At 45.7% G+C, this 22,500-nt stretch overlaps 9 non-coding genes across 9 annotated transcripts; all 9 read right to left on the bottom strand.

The window, feature by feature from the left end:
• Nucleotides 1-1,306: 1,306 nt before the first annotated feature.
• On the bottom strand, nucleotides 1,307-1,497 carry LOC130334273 (U2 spliceosomal RNA). The gene has a single exon (XR_008876102.1). It is a non-coding gene; the product is annotated as a U2 spliceosomal RNA (small nuclear RNA).
• Nucleotides 1,498-3,581: 2,084 nt separating this feature from the next.
• On the bottom strand, nucleotides 3,582-3,772 carry LOC130334272 (U2 spliceosomal RNA). The gene has a single exon (XR_008876101.1). It is a non-coding gene; the product is annotated as a U2 spliceosomal RNA (small nuclear RNA).
• A 2,080-nt stretch (nucleotides 3,773-5,852) lies between these two features.
• On the bottom strand, nucleotides 5,853-6,043 carry LOC130334270 (U2 spliceosomal RNA). Its single transcript, XR_008876100.1, has one exon. It is a non-coding gene; the product is annotated as a U2 spliceosomal RNA (small nuclear RNA).
• A 2,088-nt stretch (nucleotides 6,044-8,131) lies between these two features.
• Nucleotides 8,132-8,322, bottom strand: LOC130334269 (U2 spliceosomal RNA). Its single transcript, XR_008876099.1, has one exon. It is a non-coding gene; the product is annotated as a U2 spliceosomal RNA (small nuclear RNA).
• Nucleotides 8,323-10,402: 2,080 nt separating this feature from the next.
• LOC130334264 (U2 spliceosomal RNA) lies at nucleotides 10,403-10,589 on the bottom strand. The gene has a single exon (XR_008876097.1). It is a non-coding gene; the product is annotated as a U2 spliceosomal RNA (small nuclear RNA).
• Nucleotides 10,590-14,229: 3,640 nt separating this feature from the next.
• Nucleotides 14,230-14,420, bottom strand: LOC130334261 (U2 spliceosomal RNA). The gene has a single exon (XR_008876094.1). It is a non-coding gene; the product is annotated as a U2 spliceosomal RNA (small nuclear RNA).
• A 2,078-nt stretch (nucleotides 14,421-16,498) lies between these two features.
• LOC130334248 (U2 spliceosomal RNA) lies at nucleotides 16,499-16,689 on the bottom strand. Its single transcript, XR_008876083.1, has one exon. It is a non-coding gene; the product is annotated as a U2 spliceosomal RNA (small nuclear RNA).
• Nucleotides 16,690-18,769: 2,080 nt separating this feature from the next.
• LOC130334257 (U2 spliceosomal RNA) lies at nucleotides 18,770-18,960 on the bottom strand. The gene has a single exon (XR_008876091.1). It is a non-coding gene; the product is annotated as a U2 spliceosomal RNA (small nuclear RNA).
• Nucleotides 18,961-21,494: 2,534 nt separating this feature from the next.
• On the bottom strand, nucleotides 21,495-21,685 carry LOC130334236 (U2 spliceosomal RNA). Its single transcript, XR_008876072.1, has one exon. It is a non-coding gene; the product is annotated as a U2 spliceosomal RNA (small nuclear RNA).
• Between the last annotated feature and the right edge of the window lie 815 nt (nucleotides 21,686-22,500).

The raw sequence follows: 22,500 nt of genomic DNA, 5'->3' as shown, positions 1-22,500 counted from the left end.
ATTGAGTGACATCACAGCACAGTGCTAAGGCTCCTGGGCCTGGACACAGCAGCGGCTGCAATATCTCAACGGAGAATACGTTTATATATATGTGTGTGTGTGCGCGTATATATATATATATATATATATATATATATATATTTCTCCGCCGAAATCACTTTTAAACCCATTTCCACCTTTTTTTCCCTTCTCTTCCTCTTACTTTTTTTTCACGTTTTTTTACGTTTTTCTCCTTTTCGCCTCTTTTCTGGGCGTATTATTCTTCTTTTTCTTCTTTTTTTTCGTCTAATGCATACCCCATCAGTGCAGCAATGCTTATTCAATACCGCCAGCAGATGGAGACACTGGGGGATAATTTTCTAAGGATTTATACTGATTTTTCCTGTCTGAATTTGTCGCACAGAAAGTTGCAGGCCAAATATGTGTGACATTTCTGCGACTTTAGCTTCTAGAGCATTTTTACAACATTATACATAGGTGCTGAATACATAAAAAGCGACTGTTCAGCGACAGACAAGTCGCATCGGCTGAAAGTAGGCCAGAATGTCAGTCCATGTTGGAGCAGGTTTAGATACAGTCTAAAGTATAGATCTCAAAGTCTGTGCACAGAATTTAGCAAGGGCCTCGCACCTTCTGATGCATCAGGTAGGTGCACAATAGCATAGCCTAACCCTCTGTACTTTGGTCTATATTGATGCGGGACATAGACAGCCAGCTGATGACCAATCCATTAGTGCAATGGATGGCTGGAAGCATTTGTCTTTGCCTTTGCAATACCACAGAAGCAATGCATGGTCAATGTACAGCAATGACACACCTGTGTGAACAGCCAGGAGACCCCCCCCCCCCCCCCCCCCCATGTTATGTTACATAGTTACATAGTTAGTACGGTCGAAAAAAGACATATGTCCATCAAGTTCAACCAGGGAATTAAGGGGTAGGGGTGTGGCGCGATATTGGGGAAGGGATGAGATTTTATATTTCTTCATAAGCATTAATCTTATTTTGTCAATTAGGAACATTCAGCACCCACCCGCTATCAAGGCAGCTGCCTATCATGTCATGCCCTACCTGCACAGGTGTGCTGGCTACTCAAATGATCCAATTAAGGAGGCCATTTAGTCAGCAGCAGCAGAAGTCCTGTGCCTGGACGCTCCAACAGCGGCCAGACACAAGCAGAAGCAGCAGCAGCAGCACCACCTTTTGTTTTTTGGCTGCAGCAGCAAGGCCCACAGGGCTGGCTAGCTGGCTAGCCAGCAAGCAGGTAGCAATGAAAGTAGGAATCTTTCTTTTTAACCCTGTAAGGGGGTGGTGCACTGTACCCGAAGATACTGCCATATCGGGTCAATGCATAGGGCGACGGAAGCAAGCTTCGAAATCGGCCCCCGTTCTCAAAAATCCATTTAATATATGGTCCCCAGATAGGGGACGTATCAGATATTAAACTGATAAGAACAGATACTACACTTGATCTTAGCCAAAAGGCCGAGAAGCGATAACGGTGAAAGGGGCGGGCCCAACAAGGTCCCCTTCATGGGCACTATCACTGCTTGCTGTCAGGGAGGCTGCCAGACAATTTTCCATGCACACTCTGGGCTGGGGGGCAGTCAACCACCAGTACACACAGCAGAACCTAAACCCATACCATTATTGCTAAGCAGCAAGACAGGGGCCCATTGCACTCCCACGGGGCCTTTTTAAATGCAATCCATAACCCGGATTTGCCAGGAACCCTTCTTACTCCTCCTACTTGCATGTGACACTGGGCTTAGGATCTGCATAGGAAACACACACACAAGCACACACCTACCTTTGTTGCCTGCAGATGCCTCCTTGGCTGTCCCCAAACGGTATCAAACCAACACCCACGGGAAGCTGTAAGCATAGAGGACATGCCTGCACCCCATTGGACTTACCTGTGTGGGTTAAATCCGGGTTATTTGACAACCTATGGCGGTGATGGTTCTGCTCAGGCAGAGCAGTGCTGATGCTCCTCATAAAGCTGTCGCTGCTGTGAAGGTTCTAGGTGACATCACAAATCCCTATGGTTACATACACAACAAAGCTGGGTTGTTGTTGTTTACACTCTGCAAGGCCTGTGGAAGTGAGTGACATCATAGCACTGTAGTTCTGAGGGTTCTAGATGGATGCAACAATCTCCTGTTGCTTCTATGAAGGCCATAATAGACGACATCACCAAACAGCTCCATAGTCACATACACAGCAAAGGAGAGATGTTGTTTACACCTAGTGATGTCAGTGGTATTGAGTGACATCACAGCACAGTGCTAAGGCTCCTGGGCCTGGACACAGCAGCGGCTGCAATATCTCAACGGAGAATACGTTTATATATATGTGTGTGTGTGCGCGTATATATATATATATATATATATATATATATATATATATATATATTTCTCCGCCGAAATCATCACTTTTAAACCCATTTCCACCTTTTTTTCCCTTCTCTTCCTCTTACTTTTTTTTCACGTTTTTTTACGTTTTTCTCCTTTTCGCCTCTTTTCTGGGCGTATTATTCTTCTTTTTCTTCTTTTTTTTCGTCTAATGCATACCCCATCAGTGCAGCAATGCTTATTCAATACCGCCAGCAGATGGAGACACTGGGGGATAATTTTCTAAGGATTTATACTGATTTTTCCTGTCTGAATTTGTCGCACAGAAAGTTGCAGGCCAAATATGTGTGACATTTCTGCGACTTTAGCTTCTAGAGCATTTTTACAACATTATACATAGGTGCTGAATACATAAAAAGCGACTGTTCAGCGACAGACAAGTCGCATCGGCTGAAAGTAGGCCAGAATGTCAGTCCATGTTGGAGCAGGTTTAGATACAGTCTAAAGTATAGATCTCAAAGTCTGTGCACAGAATTTAGCAAGGGCCTCGCACCTTCTGATGCATCAGGTAGGTGCACAATAGCATAGCCTAACCCTCTGTACTTTGGTCTATATTGATGCGGGACATAGACAGCCAGCTGATGACCAATCCATTAGTGCAATGGATGGCTGGAAGCATTTGTCTTTGCCTTTGCAATACCACAGAAGCAATGCATGGTCAATGTACAGCAATGACACACCTGTGTGAACAGCCAGGAGACCCCCCCCCCCCCCCCCCCATGTTATGTTACATAGTTACATAGTTAGTACGGTCGAAAAAAGACATATGTCCATCAAGTTCAACCAGGGAATTAAGGGGTAGGGGTGTGGCGCGATATTGGGGAAGGGATGAGATTTTATATTTCTTCATAAGCATTAATCTTATTTTGTCAATTAGGAACATTCAGCACCCACCCGCTATCAAGGCAGCTGCCTATCATGTCATGCCCTACCTGCACAGGTGTGCTGGCTACTCAAATGATCCAATTAAGGAGGCCATTTAGTCAGCAGCAGCAGAAGTCCTGTGCCTGGACGCTCCAACAGCGGCCAGACACAAGCAGAAGCAGCAGCAGCAGCACCACCTTTTGTTTTTTGGCTGCAGCAGCAAGGCCCACAGGGCTGGCTAGCTGGCTAGCCAGCAAGCAGGTAGCAATGAAAGTAGGAATCTTTCTTTTTAACCCTGTAAGGGGGTGGTGCACTGTACCCGAAGATACTGCCATATCGGGTCAATGCATAGGGCGACGGAAGCAAGCTTCGAAATCGGCCCCCGTTCTCAAAAATCCATTTAATATATGGTCCCCAGATAGGGGACGTATCAGATATTAAACTGATAAGAACAGATACTACACTTGATCTTAGCCAAAAGGCCGAGAAGCGATAACCGTGAAAGGGGCGGGCCCAACAAGGTCCCCTTCATGGGCACTATCACTGCTTGCTGTCAGGGAGGCTGCCAGACAATTTTCCATGCACACTCTGGGCTGGGGGGCAGTCAACCACCAGTACACACAGCAGAACCTAAACCCATACCATTATTGCTAAGCAGCAAGACAGGGGCCCATTGCACTCCCACGGGGCCTTTTTAAATGCAATCCATAACCCGGATTTGCCAGGAACCCTTCTTACTCCTCCTACTTGCATGTGACACTGGGCTTAGGATCTGCATAGGAAACACACACACAGGCACACACCTACCTTTGTTGCCTGCAGATGCCTCCTTGGCTGTCCCCAAACGGTATCAAACCAACACCCACGGGAAGCTGTAAGCATAGAGGACATGCCTGCACCCCATTGGACTTACCTGTGTGGGTTAAATCCGGGTTATTTGACAACCTATGGCGGTGATGGTTCTGCTCAGGCAGAGCAGTGCTGATGCTCCTCATAAAGCTGTCGCTGCTGTGAAGGTTCTAGGTGACATCACAAATCCCTATGGTTACATACACAACAAAGCTGGGTTGTTGTTGTTTACACTCTGCAAGGCCTGTGGAAGTGAGTGACATCATAGCACTGTAGTTCTGAGGGTTCTAGATGGATGCAACAATCTCCTGTTGCTTCTATGAAGGCCATAATAGACGACATCACCAAACAGCTCCATAGTCACATACACAGCAAAGGAGAGATGTTGTTTACACCTAGTGATGTCAGTGGTATTGAGTGACATCACAGCACAGTGCTAAGGCTCCTGGGCCTGGACACAGCAGCGGCTGCAATATCTCAACGGAGAATACGTTTATATATATGTGTGTGTGTGCGCGTATATATATATATATATATATATATATATATATATATATATATATATATTTCTCCGCCGAAATCACTTTTAAACCCATTTCCACCTTTTTTTCCCTTCTCTTCCTCTTACTTTTTTTTCACGTTTTTTTACGTTTTTCTCCTTTTCGCCTCTTTTCTGGGCGTATTATTCTTCTTTTTCTTCTTTTTTTTCGTCTAATGCATACCCCATCAGTGCAGCAATGCTTATTCAATACCGCCAGCAGATGGAGACACTGGGGGATAATTTTCTAAGGATTTATACTGATTTTTCCTGTCTGAATTTGTCGCACAGAAAGTTGCAGGCCAAATATGTGTGACATTTCTGCGACTTTAGCTTCTAGAGCATTTTTACAACATTATACATAGGTGCTGAATACATAAAAAGCGACTGTTCAGCGACAGACAAGTCGCATCGGCTGAAAGTAGGCCAGAATGTCAGTCCATGTTGGAGCAGGTTTAGATACAGTCTAAAGTATAGATCTCAAAGTCTGTGCACAGAATTTAGCAAGGGCCTCGCACCTTCTGATGCATCAGGTAGGTGCACAATAGCATAGCCTAACCCTCTGTACTTTGGTCTATATTGATGCGGGACATAGACAGCCAGCTGATGACCAATCCATTAGTGCAATGGATGGCTGGAAGCATTTGTCTTTGCCTTTGCAATACCACAGAAGCAATGCATGGTCAATGTACAGCAATGACACACCTGTGTGAACAGCCAGGAGACCCCCCCCATGTTATGTTACATAGTTACATAGTTAGTACGGTCGAAAAAAGACATATGTCCATCAAGTTCAACCAGGGAATTAAGGGGTAGGGGTGTGGCGCGATATTGGGGAAGGGATGAGATTTTATATTTCTTCATAAGCATTAATCTTATTTTGTCAATTAGGAACATTCAGCACCCACCCGCTATCAAGGCAGCTGCCTATCATGTCATGCCCTACCTGCACAGGTGTGCTGGCTACTCAAATGATCCAATTAAGGAGGCCATTTAGTCAGCAGCAGCAGAAGTCCTGTGCCTGGACGCTCCAACAGCGGCCAGACACAAGCAGAAGCAGCAGCAGCAGCAGCAGCACCACCTTTTGTTTTTTGGCTGCAGCAGCAAGGCCCACAGGGCTGGCTAGCTGGCTAGCCAGCAAGCAGGTAGCAATGAAAGTAGGAATCTTTCTTTTTAACCCTGTAAGGGGGTGGTGCACTGTACCCGAAGATACTGCCATATCGGGTCAATGCATAGGGCGACGGAAGCAAGCTTCGAAATCGGCCCCCGTTCTCAAAAATCCATTTAATATATGGTCCCCAGATAGGGGACGTATCAGATATTAAACTGATAAGAACAGATACTACACTTGATCTTAGCCAAAAGGCCGAGAAGCGATAACCGTGAAAGGGGCGGGCCCAACAAGGTCCCCTTCATGGGCACTATCACTGCTTGCTGTCAGGGAGGCTGCCAGACAATTTTCCATGCACACTCTGGGCTGGGGGGCAGTCAACCACCAGTACACACAGCAGAACCTAAACCCATACCATTATTGCTAAGCAGCAAGACAGGGGCCCATTGCACTCCCACGGGGCCTTTTTAAATGCAATCCATAACCCGGATTTGCCAGGAACCCTTCTTACTCCTCCTACTTGCATGTGACACTGGGCTTAGGATCTGCATAGGAAACACACACACAAGCACACACCTACCTTTGTTGCCTGCAGATGCCTCCTTGGCTGTCCCCAAACGGTATCAAACCAACACCCACGGGAAGCTGTAAGCATAGAGGACATGCCTGCACCCCATTGGACTTACCTGTGTGGGTTAAATCCGGGTTATTTGACAACCTATGGCGGTGATGGTTCTGCTCAGGCAGAGCAGTGCTGATGCTCCTCATAAAGCTGTCGCTGCTGTGAAGGTTCTAGGTGACATCACAAATCCCTATGGTTACATACACAACAAAGCTGGGTTGTTGTTGTTTACACTCTGCAAGGCCTGTGGAAGTGAGTGACATCATAGCACTGTAGTTCTGAGGGTTCTAGATGGATGCAACAATCTCCTGTTGCTTCTATGAAGGCCATAATAGACGACATCACCAAACAGCTCCATAGTCACATACACAGCAAAGGAGAGATGTTGTTTACACCTAGTGATGTCAGTGGTATTGAGTGACATCACAGCACAGTGCTAAGGCTCCTGGGCCTGGACACAGCAGCGGCTGCAATATCTCAACGGAGAATACGTTTATATATATGTGTGTGTGTGCGCGTATATATATATATATATATATATATATATATATATATATATATATATATATTTCTCCGCCGAAATCACTTTTAAACCCATTTCCACCTTTTTTTCCCTTCTCTTCCTCTTACTTTTTTTTCACGTTTTTTTACGTTTTTCTCCTTTTCGCCTCTTTTCTGGGCGTATTATTCTTCTTTTTCTTCTTTTTTTTCGTCTAATGCATACCCCATCAGTGCAGCAATGCTTATTCAATACCGCCAGCAGATGGAGACACTGGGGGATAATTTTCTAAGGATTTATACAGATTTTTCCTGTCTGAATTTGTCGCACAGAAAGTTGCAGGCCAAATATGTGTGACATTTCTGCGACTTTAGCTTCTAGAGCATTTTTACAACATTATACATAGGTGCTGAATACATAAAAAGCGACTGTTCAGCGACAGACAAGTCGCATCGGCTGAAAGTAGGCCAGAATGTCAGTCCATGTTGGAGCAGGTTTAGATACAGTCTAAAGTATAGATCTCAAAGTCTGTGCACAGAATTTAGCAAGGGCCTCGCACCTTCTGATGCATCAGGTAGGTGCACAATAGCATAGCCTAACCCTCTGTACTTTGGTCTATATTGATGCGGGACATAGACAGCCAGCTGATGACCAATCCATTAGTGCAATGGATGGCTGGAAGCATTTGTCTTTGCCTTTGCAATACCACAGAAGCAATGCATGGTCAATGTACAGCAATGACACACCTGTGTGAACAGCCAGGAGACCCCCCCCCCCCCCCCCCCCATGTTATGTTACATAGTTACATAGTTAGTACGGTCGAAAAAAGACATATGTCCATCAAGTTCAACCAGGGAATTAAGGGGTAGGGGTGTGGCGCGATATTGGGGAAGGGATGAGATTTTATATTTCTTCATAAGCATTAATCTTATTTTGTCAATTAGGAACATTCAGCACCCACCCGCTATCAAGGCAGCTGCCTATCATGTCATGCCCTACCTGCACAGGTGTGCTGGCTACTCAAATGATCCAATTAAGGAGGCCATTTAGTCAGCAGCAGCAGAAGTCCTGTGCCTGGACGCTCCAACAGCGGCCAGACACAAGCAGAAGCAGCAGCAGCAGCACCACCTTTTGTTTTTTGGCTGCAGCAGCAAGGCCCACAGGGCTGGCTAGCTGGCTAGCCAGCAAGCAGGTAGCAATGAAAGTAGGAATCTTTCTTTTTAACCCTGTAAGGGGGTGGTGCACTGTACCCGAAGATACTGCCATATCGGGTCAATGCATAGGGCGACGGAAGCAAGCTTCGAAATCGGCCCCCGTTCTCAAAAATCCATTTAATATATGGTCCCCAGATAGGGGACGTATCAGATATTAAACTGATAAGAACAGATACTACACTTGATCTTAGCCAAAAGGCCGAGAAGCGATAACCGTGAAAGGGGCGGGCCCAACAAGGTCCCCTTCATGGGCACTATCACTGCTTGCTGTCAGGGAGGCTGCCAGACAATTTTCCATGCACACTCTGGGCTGGGGGGCAGTCAACCACCAGTACACACAGCAGAACCTAAACCCATACCATTATTGCTAAGCAGCAAGACAGGGGCCCATTGCACTCCCACGGGGCCTTTTTAAATGCAATCCATAACCCGGATTTGCCAGGAACCCTTCTTACTCCTCCTACTTGCATGTGACACTGGGCTTAGGATCTGCATAGGAAACACACACACAAGCACACACCTACCTTTGTTGCCTGCAGATGCCTCCTTGGCTGTCCCCAAACGGTATCAAACCAACACCCACGGGAAGCTGTAAGCATAGAGGACATGCCTGCACCCCATTGGACTTACCTGTGTGGGTTAAATCCGGGTTATTTGACAACCTATGGCGGTGATGGTTCTGCTCAGGCAGAGCAGTGCTGATGCTCCTCATAAAGCTGTCGCTGCTGTGAAGGTTCTAGGTGACATCACAAATCCCTATGGTTACATACACAACAAAGCTGGGTTGTTGTTGTTTACACTCTGCAAGGCCTGTGGAAGTGAGTGACATCATAGCACTGTAGTTCTGAGGGTTCTAGATGGATGCAACAATCTCCTGTTGCTTCTATGAAGGCCATAATAGACGACATCACCAAACAGCTCCATAGTCACATACACAGCAAAGGAGAGATGTTGTTTACACCTAGTGATGTCAGTGGTATTGAGTGACATCACAGCACAGTGCTAAGGCTCCTGGGCCTGGACACAGCAGCGGCTGCAATATCTCAACGGAGAATACGTTTATATATATGTGTGTGTGTGCGCGTATATATATATATATATATATATATATATATATATATATATATTTCTCCGCCGAAATCACTTTTAAACCCATTTCCACCTTTTTTTCCCTTCTCTTCCTCTTACTTTTTTTTCACGTTTTTTTACGTTTTTCTCCTTTTCGCCTCTTTTCTGGGCGTATTATTCTTCTTTTTCTTCTTTTTTTTCGTCTAATGCATACCCCATCAGTGCAGCAATGCTTATTCAATACCGCCAGCAGATGGAGACACTGGGGGATAATTTTCTAAGGATTTATACTGATTTTTCCTGTCTGAATTTGTCGCACAGAAAGTTGCAGGCCAAATATGTGTGACATTTCTGCGACTTTAGCTTCTAGAGCATTTTTACAACATTATACATAGGTGCTGAATACATAAAAAGCGACTGTTCAGCGACAGACAAGTCGCATCGGCTGAAAGTAGGCCAGAATGTCAGTCCATGTTGGAGCAGGTTTAGATACAGTCTAAAGTATAGATCTCAAAGTCTGTGCACAGAATTTAGCAAGGGCCTCGCACCTTCTGATGCATCAGGTAGGTGCACAATAGCATAGCCTAACCCTCTGTACTTTGGTCTATATTGATGCGGGACATAGACAGCCAGCTGATGACCAATCCATTAGTGCAATGGATGGCTGGAAGCATTTGTCTTTGCCTTTGCAATACCACAGAAGCAATGCATGGTCAATGTACAGCAATGACACACCTGTGTGAACAGCCAGGAGACCCCCCCCCCCCCCCCCCCCATGTTATGTTACATAGTTACATAGTTAGTACGGTCGAAAAAAGACATATGTCCATCAAGTTCAACCAGGGAATTAAGGGGTAGGGGTGTGGCGCGATATTGGGGAAGGGATGAGATTTTATATTTCTTCATAAGCATTAATCTTATTTTGTCAATTAGGAACATTCAGCACCCACCCGCTATCAAGGCAGCTGCCTATCATGTCATGCCCTACCTGCACAGGTGTGCTGGCTACTCAAATGATCCAATTAAGGAGGCCATTTAGTCAGCAGCAGCAGAAGTCCTGTGCCTGGACGCTCCAACAGCGGCCAGACACAAGCAGAAGCAGCAGCAGCAGCACCACCTTTTGTTTTTTGGCTGCAGCAGCAAGGCCCACAGGGCTGGCTAGCTGGCTAGCCAGCAAGCAGGTAGCAATGAAAGTAGGAATCTTTCTTTTTAACCCTGTAAGGGGGTGGTGCACTGTACCCGAAGATACTGCCATATCGGGTCAATGCATAGGGCGACGGAAGCAAGCTTCGAAATCGGCCCCCGTTCTCAAAAATCCATTTAATATATGGTCCCCAGATAGGGGACGTATCAGATATTAAACTGATAAGAACAGATTTTTAAGTTAGCCCTCAGAACTCACTCAGAGTTCCAAGATCTTATTTGGAACTCAATTTTGTGTTCATCATCAGGTAACATGTTTTTATTTCTTTTCTTAAACACTAATGAAACAAAATAGAACATTTAAAAACAAAATAAGAAACAACATAAAATAGCAAAACCAAACATTACTTTCTAATTAAGCAAAACCAAATTAGAAGGTCATCCCCTTCCTCCATGCAAACACCATTAGAAAGTCTATCAGTCCTCGACTGATATTGCCATTTGCTATATCTTTCTTAACTTGAGACGCCAACCAGCCTGGAATTTTATACGTTTCAACAAAACGGTTCATGTCTGCCTTGAAAGAAAAATAGACTTTATCCCGAGCTTCTTCCTCCCGGTTCTTCAAGCCTATCTTTAGATCCATCATATCTTTGTCAAACGTTTTTCTTTCTGCTTCCGACAAATTTTCCAACAAACCACCAAGCACACCAAAATACTGCACTGGCACATACACTTCCTCCTCTCTCTTCTTCTTCTGCTCTGTAGGTCTTCTAGTTGGAACCTGCTCCACTTCTGGTTCTTTCACTTCAGCTGGTTCCTCTCTGCTTCTTTTTACAGCTTCCTTTTTCTCTGAATTTTTCTCAGACTTTTTCTTAGGACACGAGCCAAGCAGATGGCCCTCCTCACCACACAGATGGCATTTCCTTTTCTTTTGACAATTTTCCACGTCGTGACCCTCCTCTTGACACTTGAAACACCACAAAAACGTGCAATCCTCCTTTCTGTGACCGTACTGTTTACATTTGCGGCAAAAATCTTGCATGCCAGAAAAATACAGATCCCCGTTCACAGAACCAATTTTAAACCGTCCTGGGGGGATCACTAACTTGCCATCTGCCATTTTAAATTTCACATGGAACCTCCACTTGGTGGTCCATAGTCCATATTGATTAAATACCTTGCCTTTAGGCAGAACACTGTCACAGAATCGAGACAAAAAGGTAACGATATCCTCCTCCGAAGTATATGGGCTATACATCCTTATAGTCACCAATCGTTCTCTACGTGGGAAATGTGGAACTATCTCCACCCCTTCCAAAACCGGACATACCTTCTTTTGCTGCAATATGTTCCAAAATGACTCATAGTCCTCTTCAGAAGCCAGCACCACGTCGTAGTATCCACTTCTGGGAAACTCAAGCATGGATAGGATTTGCTCCCTCTTGACTTCCAGCAACTTAAACAGCACTTCTTCCACGACAAAGACAAGGCCTCTTTCCTTCTTCCGGACATCGAGCAGGGAAATACGAACTCCATTCCGAAGTCTCGCAAAAGGCGGCACGCCTTCCGAAGAAAAACCGCAATCTTCCTCCATGTCCATGATGTCCAGACACCTCCCCCACCGAAGTAGGTAGGTGGGGATCGCCTCCCGTTGTCTGGGGACTAAGCCGGCTCCCTGATAGCAGCAGGGGGGTGAAGTCCCTCCGTTAAGAAGGACGATCCCCCCAGGCAAAGGAGCCGGGTACCCCAGACACCCTCTGGCCAGACCAAGTGAGCAGAACTACACTCGATCTTAGCCAAAAGGCCGAGAAGCGATAACCGTGAAAGGGGCGGGCCCAACAAGGTCCCCTTCATGGGCACTATCACTGCTTGCTGTCAGGGAGGCTGCCAGACAATTTTCCATGCACACTCTGGGCTGGGGGGCAGTCAACCACCAGTACACACAGCAGAACCTAAACCCATACCATTATTGCTAAGCAGCAAGACAGGGGCCCATTGCACTCCCACGGGGCCTTTTTAAATGCAATCCATAACCCGGATTTGCCAGGAACCCTTCTTACTCCTCCTACTTGCATGTGACACTGGGCTTAGGATCTGCATAGGAAACACACACACAAGCACACACCTACCTTTGTTGCCTGCAGATGCCTCCTTGGCTGTCCCCAAACGGTATCAAACCAACACCCACGGGAAGCTGTAAGCATAGAGGACATGCCTGCACCCCATTGGACTTACCTGTGTGGGTTAAATCCGGGTTATTTGACAACCTATGGCGGTGATGGTTCTGCTCAGGCAGAGCAGTGCTGATGCTCCTCATAAAGCTGTCGCTGCTGTGAAGGTTCTAGGTGACATCACAAATCCCTATGGTTACATACACAACAAAGCTGGGTTGTTGTTGTTTACACTCTGCAAGGCCTGTGGAAGTGAGTGACATCATAGCACTGTAGTTCTGAGGGTTCTAGATGGATGCAACAATCTCCTGTTGCTTCTATGAAGGCCATAATAGACGACATCACCAAACAGCTCCATAGTCACATACACAGCAAAGGAGAGATGTTGTTTACACCTAGTGATGTCAGTGGTATTGAGTGACATCACAGCACAGTGCTAAGGCTCCTGGGCCTGGACACAGCAGCGGCTGCAATATCTCAACGGAGAATACGTTTATATATATGTGTGTGTGTGCGCGTATATATATATATATATATATATATATATATATATATATATATATATATATATTTTTCCGCCGAAATCACTTTTAAACCCATTTCCACCTTTTTTTCCCTTCTCTTCCTCTTACTTTTTTTTCACGTTTTTTTACGTTTTTCTCCTTTTCGCCTCTTTTCTGGGCGTATTATTCTTCTTTTTCTTCTTTTTTTTCGTCTAATGCATACCCCATCAGTGCAGCAATGCTTATTCAATACCGCCAGCAGATGGAGACACTGGGGGATAATTTTCTAAGGATTTATACTGATTTTTCCTGTCTGAATTTGTCGCACAGAAAGTTGCAGGCCAAATATGTGTGACATTTCTGCGACTTTAGCTTCTAGAGCATTTTTACAACATTATACATAGGTGCTGAATACATAAAAAGCGACTGTTCAGCGACAGACAAGTCGCATCGGCTGAAAGTAGGCCAGAATGTCAGTCCATGTTGGAGCAGGTTTAGATACAGTCTAAAGTATAGATCTCAAAGTCTGTGCACAGAATTTAGCAAGGGCCTCGCACCTTCTGATGCATCAGGTAGGTGCACAATAGCATAGCCTAACCCTCTGTACTTTGGTCTATATTGATGCGGGACATAGACAGCCAGCTGATGACCAATCCATTAGTGCAATGGATGGCTGGAAGCATTTGTCTTTGCCTTTGCAATACCACAGAAGCAATGCATGGTCAATGTACAGCAATGACACACCTGTGTGAACAGCCAGGAGACCCCCCCCCCCCCCCCCCATGTTATGTTACATAGTTACATAGTTAGTACGGTCGAAAAAAGACATATGTCCATCAAGTTCAACCAGGGAATTAAGGGGTAGGGGTGTGGCGCGATATTGGGGAAGGGATGAGATTTTATATTTCTTCATAAGCATTAATCTTATTTTGTCAATTAGGAACATTCAGCACCCACCCGCTATCAAGGCAGCTGCCTATCATGTCATGCCCTACCTGCACAGGTGTGCTGGCTACTCAAATGATCCAATTAAGGAGGCCATTTAGTCAGCAGCAGCAGAAGTCCTGTGCCTGGACGCTCCAACAGCGGCCAGACACAAGCAGAAGCAGCAGCAGCAGCACCACCTTTTGTTTTTTGGCTGCAGCAGCAAGGCCCACAGGGCTGGCTAGCTGGCTAGCCAGCAAGCAGGTAGCAATGAAAGTAGGAATCTTTCTTTTTAACCCTGTAAGGGGGTGGTGCACTGTACCCGAAGATACTGCCATATCGGGTCAATGCATAGGGCGACGGAAGCAAGCTTCGAAATCGGCCCCCGTTCTCAAAAATCCATTTAATATATGGTCCCCAGATAGGGGACGTATCAGATATTAAACTGATAAGAACAGATACTACACTTGATCTTAGCCAAAAGGCCGAGAAGCGATAACCGTGAAAGGGGCGGGCCCAACAAGGTCCCCTTCATGGGCACTATCACTGCTTGCTGTCAGGGAGGCTGCCAGACAATTTTCCATGCACACTCTGGGCTGGGGGGCAGTCAACCACCAGTACACACAGCAGAACCTAAACCCATACCATTATTGCTAAGCAGCAAGACAGGGGCCCATTGCACTCCCACAGGGCCTTTTTAAATGCAATCCATAACCCGGATTTGCCAGGAACCCTTCTTACTCCTCCTACTTGCATGTGACACTGGGCTTAGGATCTGCATAGGAAACACACACACAAGCACACACCTACCTTTGTTGCCTGCAGATGCCTCCTTGGCTGTCCCCAAACGGTATCAAACCAACACCCACGGGAAGCTGTAAGCATAGAGGACATGCCTGCACCCCATTGGACTTACCTGTGTGGGTTAAATCCGGGTTATTTGACAACCTATGGCGGTGATGGTTCTGCTCAGGCAGAGCAGTGCTGATGCTCCTCATAAAGCTGTCGCTGCTGTGAAGGTTCTAGGTGACATCACAAATCCCTATGGTTACATACACAACAAAGCTGGGTTGTTGTTGTTTACACTCTGCAAGGCCTGTGGAAGTGAGTGACATCATAGCACTGTAGTTCTGAGGGTTCTAGATGGATGCAACAATCTCCTGTTGCTTCTATGAAGGCCATAATAGACGACATCACCAAACAGCTCCATAGTCACATACACAGCAAAGGAGAGATGTTGTTTACACCTAGTGATGTCAGTGGTATTGAGTGACATCACAGCACAGTGCTAAGGCTCCTGGGCCTGGACACAGCAGCGGCTGCAATATCTCAACGGAGAATACGTTTATATATATGTGTGTGTGTGCGCGTATATATATATATATATATATATATATATATATATATATATATATATTTCTCCGCCGAAATCACTTTTAAACCCATTTCCACCTTTTTTTCCCTTCTCTTCCTCTTACTTTTTTTTCACGTTTTTTTACGTTTTTCTCCTTTTCGCCTCTTTTCTGGGCGTATTATTCTTCTTTTTCTTCTTTTTTTTCGTCTAATGCATACCCCATCAGTGCAGCAATGCTTATTCAATACCGCCAGCAGATGGAGACACTGGGGGATAATTTTCTAAGGATTTATACTGATTTTTCCTGTCTGAATTTGTCGCACAGAAAGTTGCAGGCCAAATATGTGTGACATTTCTGCGACTTTAGCTTCTAGAGCATTTTTACAACATTATACATAGGTGCTGAATACATAAAAAGCGACTGTTCAGCGACAGACAAGTCGCATCGGCTGAAAGTAGGCCAGAATGTCAGTCCATGTTGGAGCAGGTTTAGATACAGTCTAAAGTATAGATCTCAAAGTCTGTGCACAGAATTTAGCAAGGGCCTCGCACCTTCTGATGCATCAGGTAGGTGCACAATAGCATAGCCTAACCCTCTGTACTTTGGTCTATATTGATGCGGGACATAGACAGCCAGCTGATGACCAATCCATTAGTGCAATGGATGGCTGGAAGCATTTGTCTTTGCCTTTGCAATACCACAGAAGCAATGCATGGTCAATGTACAGCAATGACACACCTGTGTGAACAGCCAGGAGACCCCCCCCCCCCCCCCCCCCATGTTATGTTACATAGTTACATAGTTAGTACGGTCGAAAAAAGACATATGTCCATCAAGTTCAACCAGGGAATTAAGGGGTAGGGGTGTGGCGCGATATTGGGGAAGGGATGAGATTTTATATTTCTTCATAAGCATTAATCTTATTTTGTCAATTAGGAACATTCAGCACCCACCCGCTATCAAGGCAGCTGCCTATCATGTCATGCCCTACCTGCACAGGTGTGCTGGCTACTCAAATGATCCAATTAAGGAGGCCATTTAGTCAGCAGCAGCAGAAGTCCTGTGCCTGGACGCTCCAACAGCGGCCAGACACAAGCAGAAGCAGCAGCACCACCTTTTGTTTTTTGGCTGCAGCAGCAAGGCCCACAGGGCTGGCTAGCTGGCTAGCCAGCAAGCAGGTAGCAATGAAAGTAGGAATCTTTCTTTTTAACCCTGTAAGGGGGTGGTGCACTGTACCCGAAGATACTGCCATATCGGGTCAATGCATAGGGCGACGGAAGCAAGCTTCGAAATCGGCCCCCGTTCTCAAAAATCCATTTAATATATGGTCCCCAGATAGGGGACGTATCAGATATTAAACTGATAAGAACAGATACTACACTTGATCTTAGCCAAAAGGCCGAGAAGCGATAACCGTGAAAGGGGCGGGCCCAACAAGGTCCCCTTCATGGGCACTATCACTGCTTGCTGTCAGGGAGGCTGCCAGACAATTTTCCATGCACACTCTGGGCTGGGGGGCAGTCAACCACCAGTACACACAGCAGAACCTAAACCCATACCATTATTGCTAAGCAGCAAGACAGGGGCCCATTGCACTCCCACGGGGCCTTTTTAAATGCAATCCATAACCCGGATTTGCCAGGAACCCTTCTTACTCCTCCTACTTGCATGTGACACTGGGCTTAGGATCTGCATAGGAAACACACACACAAGCACACACCTACCTTTGTTGCCTGCAGATGCCTCCTTGGCTGTCCCCAAACGGTATCAAACCAACACCCACGGGAAGCTGTAAGCATAGAGGACATGCCTGCACCCCATTGGACTTACCTGTGTGGGTTAAATCCGGGTTATTTGACAACCTATGGCGGTGATGGTTCTGCTCAGGCAGAGCAGTGCTGATGCTCCTCATAAAGCTGTCGCTGCTGTGAAGGTTCTAGGTGACATCACAAATCCCTATGGTTACATACACAACAAAGCTGGGTTGTTGTTGTTTACACTCTGCAAGGCCTGTGGAAGTGAGTGACATCATAGCACTGTAGTTCTGAGGGTTCTAGATGGATGCAACAATCTCCTGTTGCTTCTATGAAGGCCATAATAGACGACATCACCAAACAGCTCCATAGTCACATACACAGCAAAGGAGAGATGTTGTTTACACCTAGTGATGTCAGTGGTATTGAGTGACATCACAGCACAGTGCTAAGGCTCCTGGGCCTGGACACAGCAGCGGCTGCAATATCTCAACGGAGAATACGTTTATATATATGTGTGTGTGTGCGCGTATATATATATATATATATATATATATATATATATATATATATATATTTCTCCGCCGAAATCACTTTTAAACCCATTTCCACCTTTTTTTCCCTTCTCTTCCTCTTACTTTTTTTTCACGTTTTTTTACGTTTTTCTCCTTTTCGCCTCTTTTCTGGGCGTATTATTCTTCTTTTTCTTCTTTTTTTTCGTCTAATGCATACCCCATCAGTGCAGCAATGCTTATTCAATACCGCCAGCAGATGGAGACACTGGGGGATAATTTTCTAAGGATTTATACTGATTTTTCCTGTCTGAATTTGTCGCACAGAAAGTTGCAGGCCAAATATGTGTGACATTTCTGCGACTTTAGCTTCTAGAGCATTTTTACAACATTATACATAGGTGCTGAATACATAAAAAGCGACTGTTCAGCGACAGACAAGTCGCATCGGCTGAAAGTAGGCCAGAATGTCAGTCCATGTTGGAGCAGGTTTAGATACAGTCTAAAGTATAGATCTCAAAGTCTGTGCACAGAATTTAGCAAGGGCCTCGCACCTTCTGATGCATCAGGTAGGTGCACAATAGCATAGCCTAACCCTCTGTACTTTGGTCTATATTGATGCGGGACATAGACAGCCAGCTGATGACCAATCCATTAGTGCAATGGATGGCTGGAAGCATTTGTCTTTGCCTTTGCAATACCACAGAAGCAATGCATGGTCAATGTACAGCAATGACACACCTGTGTGAACAGCCAGGAGACCCCCCCCCCCCCCCCATGTTATGTTACATAGTTACATAGTTAGTACGGTCGAAAAAAGACATATGTCCATCAAGTTCAACCAGGGAATTAAGGGGTAGGGGTGTGGCGCGATATTGGGGAAGGGATGAGATTTTATATTTCTTCATAAGCATTAATCTTATTTTGTCAATTAGGAACATTCAGCACCCACCCGCTATCAAGGCAGCTGCCTATCATGTCATGCCCTACCTGCACAGGTGTGCTGGCTACTCAAATGATCCAATTAAGGAGGCCATTTAGTCAGCAGCAGCAGAAGTCCTGTGCCTGGACGCTCCAACAGCGGCCAGACACAAGCAGAAGCAGCAGCAGCAGCACCACCTTTTGTTTTTTGGCTGCAGCAGCAAGGCCCACAGGGCTGGCTAGCTGGCTAGCCAGCAAGCAGGTAGCAATGAAAGTAGGAATCTTTCTTTTTAACCCTGTAAGGGGGTGGTGCACTGTACCCGAAGATACTGCCATATCGGGTCAATGCATAGGGCGACGGAAGCAAGCTTCGAAATCGGCCCCCGTTCTCAAAAATCCATTTAATATATGGTCCCCAGATAGGGGACGTATCAGATATTAAACTGATAAGAACAGACACTACACTTGATCTTAGCCAAAAGGCCGAGAAGCGATAACCGTGAAAAGGGCGGGCCCAACAAGGTCCCCTTCATGGGCACTATCACTGCTTGCTGTCAGGGAGGCTGCCAGACAATTTTCCATGCACACTCTGGGCTGGGGGGCAGTCAACCACCAGTACACACAGCAGAACCTAAACCCATACCATTATTGCTAAGCAGCAAGACAGGGGCCCATTGCACTCCCACGGGGCCTTTTTAAATGCAATCCATAACCCGGATTTGCCAGGAACCCTTCTTACTCCTCCTACTTTCATGTGACACTGGGCTTAGGATCTGCATAGGAAACACACACACAAGCACACACCTACCTTTGTTGCCTGCAGATGCCTCCTTGGCTGTAGTGTTGAGCGGCATAGGCCATATTCGAATTTGCGAATATTCGCGAATATATGGATGAATATCCGTCATATATTCGCGAATATTCGCATATCCGTTATATTCCCGTTTTATTTTCGCATATGCGTAAATTCGTGTATGCGAAAATTAACATATGTGAATATCAGTCCATACAAAATTAACATTTGCGAAAATTCGCATATGCGAATTTTCGTATATGCGAATTTTCGCACACCAGTCTCTCACAGTAGTATTAGACCCTTCTTTACACCACACAAGCTGGAAGCAGAGAGGGATGATCACTGTGATGTGTACTGTGAAGAGAAAAAAAAAACAAAAAAAAAACGAATATTCGTAATTACGAATATATAGCGCTATATTCGCGAAATTCGCGAATTCGCGAATATGCGATATTCGCGAATAATATTCGAATTGCGAATATTCGTGAGCAACACTACTTGGCTGTCCCCAAACGGTATCAAACCAACACCCACGGGAAGCTGTAAGCATAGAGGACATGCCTGCACCCCATTGGACTTACCTGTGTGGGTTAAATCCGGGTTATTTGACAACCTATGGCGGTGATGGTTCTGCTCAGGCAGAGCAGTGCTGATGCTCCTCATAAAGCTGTCGCTGCTGTGAAGGTTCTAGGTGACATCACAAATCCCTATGGTTACATACACAACAAAGCTGGGTTGTTGTTGTTTACACTCTGCAAGGCCTGTGGAAGTGAGTGACATCATAGCACTGTAGTTCTGAGGGTTCTAGATGGATGCAACAATCTCCTGTTGCTTCTATGAAGGCCATAATAGACGACATCACCAAACAGCTCCATAGTCACATACACAGCAAAGGAGAGATGTTGTTTACACCTAGTGATGTCAGTGGTATTGAGTGACATCACAGCACAGTGCTAAGGCTCCTGGGCCTGGACACAGCAGCGGCTGCAATATCTCAACGGAGAATACGTTTATATATATGTGTGTGTGTGCGCGTATATATATATATATATATATATATATATATATATATTTCTCCGCCGAAATCACTTTTAAACCCATTTCCACCTTTTTTTCCCTTCTCTTCCTCTTACTTTTTTTTCACGTTTTTTTACGTTTTTCTCCTTTTCGCCTCTTTTCTGGGCGTATTATTCTTCTTTTTCTTCTTTTTTTTCGTCTAATGCATACCCCATCAGTGCAGCAATGCTTATTCAATACCGCCAGCAGATGGAGACACTGGGGGATAATTTTCTAAGGATTTATACTGATTTTTCCTGTCTGAATTTGTCGCACAGAAAGTTGCAGGCCAAATATGTGTGACATTTCTGCGACTTTAGCTTCTAGAGCATTTTTACAACATTATACATAGGTGCTGAATACATAAAAAGCGACTGTTCAGCGACAGACAAGTCGCATCGGCTGAAAGTAGGCCAGAATGTCAGTCCATGTTGGAGCAGGTTTAGATACAGTCTAAAGTATAGATCTCAAAGTCTGTGCACAGAATTTAGCAAGGGCCTCGCACCTTCTGATGCATCAGGTAGGTGCACAATAGCATAGCCTAACCCTCTGTACTTTGGTCTATATTGATGCGGGACATAGACAGCCAGCTGATGACCAATCCATTAGTGCAATGGATGGCTGGAAGCATTTGTCTTTGCCTTTGCAATACCACAGAAGCAATGCATGGTCAATGTACAGCAATGACACACCTGTGTGAACAGCCAGGAGACCCCCCCCCCCCCCCCCATGTTATGTTACATAGTTACATAGTTAGTACGGTCGAAAAAAGACATATGTCCATCAAGTTCAACCAGGGAATTAAGGGGTAGGGGTGTGGCGCGATATTGGGGAAGGGATGAGATTTTATATTTCTTCATAAGCATTAATCTTATTTTGTCAATTAGGAACATTCAGCACCCACCCGCTATCAAGGCAGCTGCCTATCATGTCATGCCCTACCTGCACAGGTGTGCTGGCTACTCAAATGATCCAATTAAGGAGGCCATTTAGTCAGCAGCAGCAGAAGTCCTGTGCCTGGACGCTCCAACAGCGGCCAGACACAAGCAGAAGCAGCAGCAGCAGCACCACCTTTTGTTTTTTGGCTGCAGCAGCAAGGCCCACAGGGCTGGCTAGCTGGCTAGCCAGCAAGCAGGTAGCAATGAAAGTAGGAATCTTTCTTTTTAACCCTGTAAGGGGGTGGTGCACTGTACCCGAAGATACTGCCATATCGGGTCAATGCATAGGGCGACGGAAGCAAGCTTCGAAATCGGCCCCCGTTCTCAAAAATCCATTTAATATATGGTCCCCAGATAGGGGACGTATCAGATATTAAACTGATAAGAACAGATACTACACTTGATCTTAGCCAAAAGGCCGAGAAGCGATAACCGTGAAAGGGGCGGGCCCAACAAGGTCCCCTTCATGGGCACTATCACTGCTTGCTGTCAGGGAGGCTGCCAGACAATTTTCCATGCACACTCTGGGCTGGGGGGCAGTCAACCACCAGTACACACAGCAGAACCTAAACCCATACCATTATTGCTAAGCAGCAAGACAGGGGCCCATTGCACTCCCACGGGGCCTTTTTAAATGCAATCCATAACCCGGATTTGCCAGGAACCCTTCTTACTCCTCCTACTTGCATGTGACACTGGGCTTAGGATCTGCATAGGAAACACACACACAAGCACACACCTACCTTTGTTGCCTGCAGATGCCTCCTTGGCTGTCCCCAAACGGTATCAAACCAACACCCACGGGAAGCTGTAAGCATAGAGGACATGCCTGCACCCCATTGGACTTACCTGTGTGGGTTAAATCCGGGTTATTTGACAACCTATGGCGGTGATGGTTCTGCTCAGGCAGAGCAGTGCTGATGCTCCTCATAAAGCTGTCGCTGCTGTGAAGGTTCTAGGTGACATCACAAATCCCTATGGTTACATACACAACAAAGCTGGGTTGTTGTTGTTTACACTCTGCAAGGCCTGTGGAAGTGAGTGACATCATAGCACTGTAGTTCTGAGGGTTCTAGATGGATGCAACAATCTCCTGTTGCTTCTATGAAGGCCATAATAGACGACATCACCAAACAGCTCCATAGTCACATACACAGCAAAGGAGAGATGTTGTTTACACCTAGTGATGTCAGTGGTATTGAGTGACATCACAGCACAGTGCTAAGGCTCCTGGGCCTGGACACA

Source organism: Hyla sarda, unplaced genomic scaffold (assembly GCF_029499605.1).
Source record: "Hyla sarda isolate aHylSar1 unplaced genomic scaffold, aHylSar1.hap1 scaffold_431, whole genome shotgun sequence".
NCBI classification, from domain to species: domain Eukaryota; kingdom Metazoa; phylum Chordata; class Amphibia; order Anura; family Hylidae; genus Hyla; species Hyla sarda.
This window is presented reverse-complemented; position numbering and strand designations above follow the sequence as displayed.